Source organism: Halichoerus grypus, chromosome 5 (genome assembly GCF_964656455.1).
Source record: "Halichoerus grypus chromosome 5, mHalGry1.hap1.1, whole genome shotgun sequence".
NCBI classification, from domain to species: Eukaryota; Metazoa; Chordata; class Mammalia; order Carnivora; family Phocidae; genus Halichoerus; species Halichoerus grypus.
In genome coordinates, this window is record NC_135716.1 from 105,223,423 (window position 1) to 105,236,045 (window position 12,623).

Here is a 12,623-nt window from a genome sequence, read left to right on the forward strand (position 1 = left end):
ATTAAAGAACAGAGCTGGGATTTCAACCGAAGTGGGTCGGACTTCAGAGAATATGATCGTTTTACTTGGTCATATGGTCAATTTATAATGGAGGAACTAATATTAGTTCTGATTATCAGAAAAGTTTCATGGATGAATTGGGACTTTTGCTAAACCTTGGAGAATGTGTGGCGTTTAATATGTGGGAAGAAATGTGATAAGAGAACAGCATTAGCAAATGTGGAAAGATGAGAATAAGACTTGGTGTTTCATGGAGTGATTGAGTCAGCAGTACCTGGTGGAAAGCAATGAGGATGTTGTTAAGTGTGGCCAGGTGATGGAGTGCTTTAAATGTCAGGAAGAGTATGGATTTAACTCTATAAGCAATGGTAAGTCACAGAACATTATTGATAAAAGTATTACTTTAGGAAGATCCATGCAATGTTGGACTATTGTCAGCAGGCTTCATGGGGGTCATGAGAGCAAGTAGGAGAGATTAGTTCCAGAGAATTTGAGCATAGGTAATTATAGTGCACACATTTTATTGAACAACTTCTTTGTTTAGACATTGAACTAAGCACTTGACATATGTTATCTTAGTTAATCCTCACAACAATATTATGTATTGTGATCTTCATTTCATGGTGAGAAAACAGGTTTAGAGAGGTCGAGATCACAAAGTTTAGTGGTGGAGCTGATCTTCAATCCTGGGTGATCCGATTCCCCTGCTCAGAATAAATAAGTAGGAAGGCCTGTATATGAGTGTTGAGAAAGGAGGAACTGATAATTGACTTGGGGAGATATTAAAAGCACTTGGTTTCAACATTTTGGCCTGCTGCCCACAGTAAGAAATAAATGCTCAACCCAGGACATATCAACTCACGGATATAATCTGAATTAGACCCATGAAACAGCATTTATTTACCCTTATTATATATAATGTGCTCTAATGTTTTCGTTATTTTATTAATATTTTTCTGATTGTTACTCACTAAAGACTTTAAGTAGTTTTTTAAAAGCTTATTTGTTTATTTTAAGTAATCTCTACCCCTAATGTGGGGCTCAGCCTCATGACCCTGAGATCGAGAGTCATGTGCTCTTCCGACTGAGCCAGCCAGGTGCCCCACCCACTAAAGATTTTATATTCTACTAATAAATTTGTTGTGGCTCCAAACTGAAAAACTCTGAGCTATAAAATATGAAAGAGACAAAAAGCTGAAAGTCATCTCTAGGTTTTGCTTGAGCGTTGATAAAAATGCAGGAGAAACTGGCAAGGGCTATTGATTAAGTTTCCTGTAGCTCTGGAACAAATGACCACAAACTTGGTGGCTAAAACAGCAGACATTTATTCTCTTGCAATCCTGGAGGCCAGAAGTCCCAAATCAGTAGCACTGGAGCAAAGTCAAGGTGAAGCAGAACCACTTCCTCCAGAGGCTCTAGTTGAGAATCTGTTCCTTGTCTCTTCAACTTCTGGTGGCTATTGGCATCATTGTGGCTGCATCACTCCAGTGTTTACCTCCATGGTCACATTGTCTTCTTCTGTGTGTAATCTCCCTCTGCCTCTTCTTTCTTTATTTATTTTTAAAAAGGCTTTATTTATTTTACAGAGGAAGAGAGAGAGAGAGAGTGAGCATGTGAGTGGGGGGAGGGGCAGAGGGAGCGAATCCTCAGACTCCCCACTGAGTGTGGAGCCTGATTCCAAGACCCATGAGATTATGACCTGAGCCAAAACCAATAGTCAGATGCTCAAAAGACTGAGCCACCCAAGCACCCCCTTCAGCCTCTTCTTTTAAGAACACTTGTGACTGCAGTTAGGGCACACTTAGATAATCCAGGATAATCTTTCTATCTCAAGATTCTTAACCCAATGACATCTGGAAAGCAATGAGAACTGCACATCTACAGGAACATGGGTTTATCAGGTAATTATGCCCCTCCCTCCCTCCCTTCCTCTCCTCCCCCCTGCCTCTCTTTCTTTTGTTCTTCCTTTATTATCCACCCAAGAAATCACAATATATTAGACATAGAGCCACTTTGTACAAATATAGGATAGTGCCTAGCACAGTATCTGCCATATAGTAGGTGTTTGATAAAATAGCTATTGAATGATTGTGATAATTCTTTTTTTTTTTTTTTAAGTGACCTGTCATTCTAAAAAATCTAGTCTTTTTCTGGCCCATTGTATGTCTCTTCTTGGCCAACAGAAACCTGCTTTCACAATTTGGCAGGAGACCTTAGAGAACATAAGGTTCTGGTTGTAACCCTTCATTTTTACTCTTGAGGTAACAAAAACAGAGGATAAGTGATAGCAGTGAAGATAAAGAGGGAACGAATTTGAATAAGAGGACAAAATTAAAGGCCACATGAGAATGGGTCCATTTTAGATGGTGGGTTTGGGATTTATTGAGTCGAGGCAGGGTCTAATCAATTGGAGATGTTCTACTTGAATCCCATTTATGAAATGCTCAGTATCATAGAAAAGGCAAGTTTATGTTTGGTCCATCAGACATCATTCAGTTTTGGCAGTGAGGTTCAGGGTAGATAGTAGCTGTGGCTTAGAACCCTGTCTTACCTCTTTTCTCTGCCTGACCTTGGGCAATTTACTTAGCTCTGCATTGCCCTCAGCACTCAGCGGTAGAATGTCTATAATACTGTAATACCTTTCACTTAGGGTTCTTGTGAGAGTTAAGATAGTGCATGTGCCTTGGTCAAAATGAAATGCTTCTTATTCTTGCTATACTTTATTTGCCTTATTCATTCTCATTCTCTCATGAATATACACTGGAGTTTTCCAGTGGCTCTGTGATGTGTCATATGATACTGCAACAGATCACATACAGAAGATGTGAGAATCCAGCTATCCTCTGTTAAGCCAGGCACTTAAGAGATTTGCAAAAATTTAACAACACTCTTCTCACTAAAGTCTTATTTTTGGCAAACAATCATAACAGCAATAGCGAAAAAAATACTATGTTAACGCATAATGGATTTATTTTTATCATTTAAAAATGAATTTGGGGCGCCTGGGTGGCTTAGATGGTTAAGCGTCTGCCTCTGGCTCAGGTCATGATCCCAGGATCCTGGGATCGAGTCCCGCATTGGGCTCCCTGCTCAGCGGGGAGCCTGCTTCTCCCTTTCCCTTTACTGTCTCCCCTGCTTGTGTTCTCTCACTCTGTCAAATAGATGAATAAAATCTTTTAAAAGAATTTAAAAAAATGAATTTGTAAGTATTGAAATATTTCTCACTTTTAATTTTTAATACATATAATGATAGATATCACCCATATAAATGAATATCTCTTTGGGGTCCACAGTAATTTTTAAAAGTTGTAAAGGAGTCTGGACCAAAAAATTTGAGAACTGCTAATGTAGAGGCATGAGAATGGGATCCAATAGGATAGTATCAACTTCTCAGAGTCTGAGCTCCATTGAACATCTTACTAAATTTGGTTCCTTTTGGGAACAGCTGACAAGGAGCTGATGAAGAAAGAGCCTGGTAGAGGTGGACATCTGGCAGGGAGTGATAAGGGGAGTTACAGCTGGGGACTTTAGGGGAAATGGTAGGCCTGGAAAAGGGTGCTTTTAGATAGAGCTAATCCTCTCTGTTCAGTTCTTCCCACTGTGCCACTTCCCACTACTATTTATTTAGTTTTTCAAGTTTTTATTTAAATTCCTGTTAGTTAACACAGTGTAATATTAGTTTCAGGTGTAGAATTTAGTGACTCAGCACTTCCATACAACACCCAGTGCTCATCACAAGTGCCCTCCTTAATCCCCATCACCTCTTTCACCCATCCCCCTGCCCACCTCCCCTCTGGTAACCCTTAGTTCTCTACAGTTAAGAGTCTGTTTCCTGGTTTGCCTCCGCCCCCCGCCCCCCCCACCCATGTTCATCCGTTTAAGAGTGCTTTAGGATGTAAGATTACAATAATATATTCTAAGAATTATTTGTCTTATAGGTTTTTTTTTTTTTTTCAATCATGCTTTTGGCATGCAAAGTGTCCACTGGGGACTATTTCTGGAAAAGGTTTAATTATGACTGCAGAAATCTCTGTCGTCACCTGAGGCTTTATACAGAAGGAATGAAGCTCTACTTAGTTTGAGTCTATTCACATTTCACACAGCTTTAGAATAGAGAACCGGCTCTCTGGCATCTTTTTTAAAAGCCTCTCTCTAAAATCCTATAAAGAGGGGTTTTTGTTAATTGTGACTAGTTCTTTTTTTTTTTTTAAGATTTTATTTATTTGACAGAGAGAGACACAACGAGAGAGGGAACACAAGCAGGGGGAGTGGGAGAGGGAGAAGCAGTCTTCCCGCGGAGCAGGGAGCCTGATATGGGGCTCGATCCCAGGACCCCGGGATCATGACCTGAGCCGAAGGCAGATGCTTAACGACTAGGTCTTAAGAAGAAAGATTAAAGTGATGGTGTTCTTTCACTTCTCTTCTCTCCTTTTAAAATGGTTTTAGAGAATTTAGTAGTGTTGATTGCCAACCAGGGATCACAGGTCAGAGTGTATATGACATCATTTATTTTCCAGTCTGCACTTGTGATTCATAGCTCACAGGGGAACGTTTAATATTTGTAGATACATTGTCTTTTCCTAGCCCTAAAAATGTTCTTCTGCAAAAAAAATCTTGTGCAAAACAAAGATTAAAGGAATGAAAGAAATGAAAACTAAACTCCTAAGTTTCTGAGTGAATTTTGCAAACTAAAACTCTTTTGCATGGTATCATTTACTTTCCAAGGTTTCAGTTCTATGCAATCTGATTCTTTTGCACCTTTTATAGTTAATTGAAATAGTTTGCTAATTACGGTTATGCCTTAAGAGTTGCCAGAAAAAACAATGAATTATTTTTTTAGTATAATTATATTCCAAATACTGCATAGAACAATATTTATATTGGTTGTTTATCTGAAATTGAGTTTAAGCAGGCAACCAGTATTTTAATTTGCTAAATTTGGGAACCCTACCTAAGCACAACTAGGTTCCTTTGTTTGTCTTTACTTAGAATATATAGAATATATAGAACAGATATGTATTTCCAAGTGGTTTTGTAGTTAAAGGCACACAATTTTCTCAAGGAAACAACTATTACTTGGCAAAATGCTCTTGTATGTAAAACAGAACCCTTAATTCTCGGAAATGGAGTCCAAAAACTAGTACTGATCTACTGGTCTTGCAAATCAAGTTTTGCTGCTTAGCTTGGGAAACGTAGCCTTCTGGTTACTGGGTACGCGGGCTCCACCCAGCTGCTGAAAGGAGATACAAATTGTAACAAAACCGGAAGTTGGCTGGGCTGCCTTCGCTTCTCAAGGTAAGCGTGTCCTTCTGTTCTCTTTAAGTCAGAGCTCTTTGCAAAGCGTTTAAAAATTGAAGCCAGCTAAGGCGACAGTACTGAGAGCAGGCGACTGTGATGATGGGGGCGGTCGGCGATGCAGAATGAATGCTTTAACAAATTATGTTCTGGAGCTTGTATTGAGCTAATGAGTTTTCACAAACGAGTTAGGATAATAAGATGTCCTGTGACTTTGACTAACGAGCTTTAATCCCAAGAAATGGGTGATTAAAAGTAGAGTCATGCTTGGGGTCCTGAAAAGCATGGACTTTATTCATGCACGTGTGTTTCTTTCTCCTTTTTAAAAAAAATTTGAAACTGTGGAAACTCTCTTTTATAATTAAACTTAATGGCATAATTACCTGTATGCAGATTACTTAGAGCCTTAGTTGGTTTTTAAAGTATGTTTTAATTTAGAAATTTTAGCTCCCCCCACCCCCTACCCCTGGTGTGCATTTAGAATTTCAGAAAGGCTCTGGTAAGACCTTTGCCACCCCCTCCTTTTTTTTTTTTTTTTTTTTTAATCTTGTCAGTGCTTACCTAGGGGCAAAGGAGATTTTTCAGTTTGTAAATGTGTTATCAGGGATATTTCTTTACAAAGCTAAACTTTTAAGCTCAGATACTTTCTTTTTCTTCTGAATTAAAGAAAAAGTGGAAATATTTGAGTACTATACAGAGGTAGAGGCTAAAATTTGGTTTATTAATTTGTTGAAAACAATGAGCTAGACATTTTATTTTGTTTAAGGGGATGAGTTCTGGTAATTTGCTTAGTAAGCCAACATGTTGACTATTTTGGCCAAGTGTAGCTTCTGTTTCAGAGCTCTCCATTTGCGTAATGTCAGATTCTCTGGAAATCACACTGTACAAGCGCTGTTTTCAAGGTTGTCTGCTAGTCAGTGGGAAAGGGGATCAACAAGCTGGCCACAAGACAAGTCACCAGTTGGGGCAAGTGTGATAACATTTTTTATTAGCAAAAGCAAAGCTTCTGGAGGTTCCAAAGAGAGAGCAGTTACAGAAGGTGACAGAATTGGGCAAGACTCCATGGAAAGAAGGAGATTTTATTTATTTTTCTTTTAATTTATTTTTTATTTAAATTCAATTAACATATAATTTATTATTGGTTTCAGAGGTAGAGGTCAGTGATTCATCAGTCTTATATAGTACCCAGTGCTCATTACATCACGTGCCCTCCTTAATGTCCATCACCCAGTTACCCCCACCTTTCTCCCCTCCAGCAGTCCTCAGTTTGTTTCCTACAAAGAAGATTTTAATGGGAGACCTGGTTTATGGTGTGCACTGTGCTAGATGTTTCATATGTATTGCTTTATTTAACCTTCACAAAGCACCTTGGTATTTGTTGCATTTTCTCTTAACAAAATGAGAAAACCAAAGCCTGGTGAGGTTAAATAATCTGCCCACAGTCACTAAGATGGTGCCTGCTGGATTCAAACCTGCAGCTGGATTCGAACTATGTGATTTTGACGTCCAAACTGTTCACTGTCTCATAGGATACATTTGAAATGGACCTTGAAAGAGGGGAGGAGGTTTTATTTACTAAAACAAAAACAAACAAAAGCAGTGAAAGTAACATAGAATGTTTGAAAATAGATAAAAGAAAAAAGCTAAGTAGTTTTATTGTATTTCTTTACAGTCTTTATATATCTGTATTTTGTAGTTATAAATTATTATCTTTTATTATAAAGCACTACATGCTTTAAAATTTTTAGATTATTTTTATATTATAAACACTACATGCTTTTAAAAAAATATGCACAATACAATGAGGATTAAAAAGAGGAAGTCCACTCCTCTTCCCCTATTGAAAACACTCTCCTGGGGGTAACCACTCTTGAGAACTGTTAAAGTGTGGGGTAGGAGGTTTTTTTTTTCTTTTCCCTTTAACTTTTAAGTAACACTTCTTTCAATATACTACATATCTTTTCGTAATCTGCTTGTTTTCATTCCTCAGTGTGGCAGGAGCATGTTTCCACTTAAGTATATGCAGACTCATGTCTTAGGGCTTTTGTGAAACAAGTTGATACTTGCAAAGCACTTAAAAGAATACCTAGCTCCCATAAAGCACTCAGTAATTATTAGCTGTTATATTTGTCATTGACTTTTCTTTTTTTAAAAATGTTTTTCCTTTATTTTTATTTATTTATTTGACAGAGAGAGAGAGCACAAACAGGGGGAGTGGCAGGCAGAGGGAGAGGGAGAAGCAGGCTTCCTGCTGAGCAAGGAGCTCTGATGTGGGGCTTGATCCCATGACCTGAGCCGAAGTTAGACGCTTCACCACTTAACTGAGTGAGCCACCCAGGCACCCCGTCATTGACTTTTCTATTTCATTCTTTTAAGTGAGTGAGTATACAGTATTCTATAGTCTGGATATAGTGCAGCTTATTTTTGTAACCACCCAAATTGTCTTAAATTTTTGTTACTACAAATATAATTTTTGTCTAACTGTGCGAGTTTTTGTAGGATAAATTCCTAGAAGTGAAATTCCTAGGTCAGAGGTTAAGCATATTTTAGTTTAGTAGGATACTGTCAAATTTCCTCCAAAAATATTGTGCCAGTTTACACTTTTCACTCTGTATGTGTGCTCATTTTTCTACATTCTTGCTTATACTGGATATTAGCAGTCTCTTGCATTTATCCATGAAATGACAGGCAATGAATTTTTTTTTTTTTACATAAAAAGCATAGTGTACAGAGATTTTTGTATATTATTTTTTCCCATTTAACATCTGTTTTTACACGGGTAAGAATTTGATGCATGAAATAATGGAGGTCCCAGTTAGAAGGCAGGACATGGATAGAAAGAAGGAGTGGTGCTTATTCCAGGAGTTAGTACAAATGGTACGTTGTTGCAAGAGCATGGGAGAAAAAAATCCTTAAAATGGGGTTGGGCTGAATAGTATGAAACATTAAATGTCTAAAGTTTTTGTCCTTAATTTAATAATTCCTGGGAAGCTGATGAAGGTTTCTGGGGAGAAGAGTGGTATGATAAGAATTGTGCTTTAGGAAAATGATCTCTGATGTTGTGTAGGACAGATTAGAATGGAGATAAAGAAACAGAGAGGCCAATTGAGAGTGTTTCATTAATTTTGGTGACAGACAATGAAGGCTTTGTGCTTGGAGGTGATGGCAGAATGGAAAGTGGCAGACAGATGTAATAGAATGGACAGTAGAAGAGAGATGCAAAAGGGATAGGTAGGAGGGTGAAAGGGTGGAGGGAGAATCTGAAGAGGTTGTTTGGAAATTGGGGTCTAAAAGAGTATTTGGGGTCAAGTCTTGAGAATATGGGGTTTCGAGTATTGCTGACCAGAAACGTGTTGACAGGCCACCATCAGAATAGGGAAGTCAGATGTAAGAGCTAGTCTGGAGGAAAAGATGATGAATTTCACTGCAGACAAATTAAGCTTATTGTCCTCCAAACAGAAATCTATGTAGAGTTGGAAATTTGAGTGAAAGCATTGTTCAGATGTGGGGTGGGGGCAATCGGAAGATTTGGGAGATATCTTAGGGATGAAAACAGGCCATGGAAACCATGATGAGCTTGCAGAGAAATGTGGGGGCCAAGGTAAAAAGTCTTGGGAATGGATACGTTCATGTATGAGGCATGAAGAGGAACCAGACTTAATTACAATATTTTTACAATGACTATTTCTGACATTTGACCTCGGATCTAGGTAGACAATCCTTTAACGGCCCTCAAAAGTCTATGCCCACTTTTTTGTCTCCATCTTTGGTTCTTTTATTGCTCCTGTTCAAATTATGTACATTCTGAACCTGTTTTCCTCCATAATGCCTTGTTTACTTACCATGTCAGCCTTAAGGGTCTGATCTGAAGTTACGGATGGCTTATTGGTTAAAACCTCAGAAGCCAGATCAGAGACCATACTTTTCACCACTCATTTGCTGTGCCTCTGATAAATGTCTTAATCAGTGCCCTATTTTACATAGTGGGAACAATTATACCCTTCACACCTTCCTGGGTGGTTTTTAGGAATGCATGCTAAATCCTTGACATGATGTCTGACATGTTGTAAGCCCTTGGTAATTGTTAGCTCTTCTTATTTTCTCCTTATACCTCTAAATATCTATAATGAAATACAGTTTTTTCCTATTCTGCCCCTGTGTGATCTTAGACTGTAGTTTTTTATAACCTCCGTGAGCTTCAGTGTCTGTACGAAAAACAAAAAAAACCTTTGTATGTTTCTTCCAAGGATTAGAGTTCATTTCTGTGAAGCACCTACTGTGATGACTACAATGGATTCAATAAATAGTGTCATTTAAATGATAGATTACTGGTATTTGCTTTTGTTTCATTATTAGTTTTGCATCTTTAGAGAAGGGGCCATTCCACTTTCTACCTAATTTTGTTTTGTGGACAGGGTTATTGTGAGGGCCATGTGGAATGACCCAGATGAAAGCTCTATATCATGTAATAAGGTATTTGCTTCCAGTCTTTTTTCCAGAGGTGAATAAAGAAGATGGAAACATTACTTGCTGAGGATGCTGTGATTAGGGGAATCAGGATTAGATTGTAGAGTTCCCCATTACTTTTTCTTCAGTGGTTTCCTCTATCTTTCCCTTCACTTTTTCTTGCTTTTACTTAAACTCTAAATTCTTTTTCAGAATTTTTTTCAACCCTTTTAAGTTGTTAGACCTGACAGATCTCAAATTGGTATTCAATATGTCACTTTTGATGCCTCTTTGTTTTTTAGAACCATCTCTGAAAATGTCATAACTCCCAATTGTTAATTAAAAAAAAAATCTTTTTTTCTCTTTGCTTCCTGCTGTGCAAATGGAGTCTGAAACATTTTTATCTGAAGAAGTGGAAATACTTGACCTATTTTTCAATTTCTCTATAATTTGAGATTCTGCTATCAAAGTCAATTTAATTTTTGATGTGGAAGTTTTCTATGAAGGTAAAGTTAAATTGCTGGAAAGAAGGGGAGCACATTTTCTGAAATATTTCAGAAGGCTTGAACAAGTTAAATGCAGATGAAAGAAATATATGAAAATTTCACTTGTCTAACCACAACAGTGTTGGGAAGAAATTAGCACGTACTGCTGATAAGGAAATTTAATAGTGATAACAAATAATGGCAGTTATCATTTATTGACAACTTGGTGTTTTTAGGCATCAAACTAGTTGTTTTAATGTCCATTCTTTCAGGAGCTTTAGTTCTATGAAAGAGTTCTCTATATTGCTTCTAATGCTCCTAGAGTGGACTCAATATTTTGTTTTTTGTTTTTGTTTTTTAAAGTAAGTTCTACATCTAATGTGGGGCTTGAACTCAGGACACTGAGATCAAGAGTTGCATGATTTACTGACTGAGCCAGCCACGTGCCTCAAAACACTTGTAGTTCTTTTCTAAAGTACTTTCTGTGCCCAATATGGGGCTCGAACTCATGAGCCTGAAGTCAAGAATCCTATGCTCTACTGGTAGCCAGCCAGGTGCCCCTCAACATTCTGAATTAGGCTAATTTAGATTTCAACTTTGTCACAGTATGCCCCCACTCAACATTGTTCATTGTGAAATTTGGATCCTTGCTGGATTTATTTACTTTCTACATCCTTCTCTCTGCAAGGAGGGAGCAGTGATGCAAAGTGAAGAGAGAACATGGACATTGCCCTTAGATTTAGGGTACATTCCCTGGCCTCTGTTTTTTCATCTCTAAAATGAAGGTACTATCTGCTTATTGTAAGAATTATATTAGATGTAGTAGTATCTTCTAGGTTCTCATTAAATGTTTATTTCTTTTTCTTTTTCTCCATGCTATGTCCTCTTTCTTCCCTTCTGTGTAATAGAAATGTAATCCTTTTCTTTATGTCTTAGAAATTTCATTGCTTTCTGTGTATCTCTTGTGCCTAGTCTTAACTGTTTTGACTTAATCAGTCTCCTTATCCTTCTTATGGTTTGACCTATTTTTCTAAAATTCTTTCCACCTAACTCTGCCACTCTATTTCCACCTCTTTCCACCTCTAGCCCTAGTCCCTCTTAGGTTTTTGGTCACAGGCCTGTCAGGTTTACCCCAGATCCTACATGAAATGCTGATGTTATTACAAATGTGCTGGGTCCCAAAATTAATTTCCAATTCTGCTTGGAATTTCAATTCCATTTTCCAAGAGAAGCAATATTATAAATGGTGGTTCTGTTTCTAGGCCCAAAGCCCAGAAGCAAAAGCATGTTTAACTTAGAAGTTAATTGAAATATTTTACACTTATAACAGAGGAAAAGAAAATAATGCCATTGTAATTCTAGTAATAAAATAAAACGAAAACTATATTGAGTAAGGAGTAGTTATTTACTTTGAACATTGTGGAATGCAGTTGATGGAAATTCTGAAAGGAACGTTTAGATGCTTTAGGGATTGCAGTGTTTTTATGCTATGATTAATTAAAATTTTTTTTTCTCATGCAGAAGGTCACCGTGAGAATGCTCATTTATTAGCCGTATTTATAGTTTCTGTTTAGGTTCACAAATGGAATAAAAGAGAATAGGACATTTTCATTGAATAAGTCCATCTCCTATCTCCAAGATCCTCCCTATTGCTTGGCTTATTTTTCTTTGGTTCTGAGAACTCTCCTTTTTTACTGAAATCCTTGATACTCCTAATTTAGAGCTTGATTCAAGGCTGAAACTTAATGGTTTGTATATGCTCTAAAGTAGTATTTTTCAAACTGCAGGTTAAGATCAATTGATAGGTTGTACAATAATAATTCAGTAGGATAGATAAAACCAACATTAAAAAAAAGTAAGGAATAGAAAATGTATGAATTTATCCCAAGTGGTAAAGGTAAATAATGTCTCTTGAAATGTTTGTTGGGTCATAATGTAAAAATATTTCATATTTTTCTTATCTGAATATGGTAAAAAATTACATAAATTCCTTGCATATAGCAACCCCCCCCCCCAAAAAAAAACCCCAAACCAACCTTTTCTAAATTATTTAAATATTTTATGGTGAACCTTTCTGGTTAAGTTTTTTTTTTTTTTTTTTTTAACAACTCATTCCCCGTAATTAAGAAACCTTGTTACCCCATAGCTGTGCATTGATTAAGACTCTCACTGTGTGCTTATACTCATATCTTGGTAATGTAGATTGAGTGTTACTGGCCTGAGTTCCTACAATTTTTCTTTTTTTTTTAAGATTTTATTTATTTATTTGACAGAGAGAGACACAGCGAGAGAGGGAACACAAGCAGGGGGAGTGGGCGAGAGAGAAGCAGGCTTCCCGCCGAGCAGGGAGCCCGATGCGGGGCTCGATTCCAGGACCCTGGGATCATGACTTGAGCT

The 12,623-nt window shown here is 37.5% G+C and overlaps 1 protein-coding gene across 3 annotated transcripts in view; it reads left to right on the forward strand.

Annotated features, from left to right (window-relative positions):
• Window positions 1-1,881: 1,881 nt before the first annotated feature.
• The window catches only part of FRRS1 (ferric chelate reductase 1), a 48,127-nt gene continuing 37,385 nt past the window's right edge, over window positions 1,882-12,623 (forward strand). The window contains exon 1 of one of the 3 annotated variants that reach the window (XM_078072713.1): window positions 1,882-1,901. The gene's annotated coding sequence lies outside the window, so the exon portion shown is untranslated. Of the gene's footprint in view, window positions 1,902-5,262; window positions 5,296-7,516; window positions 7,671-12,623 lie in introns of those variants that run through there. The other 2 variants (XM_036069547.2, XM_036069548.2) reach the window with 2 other exon arrangements.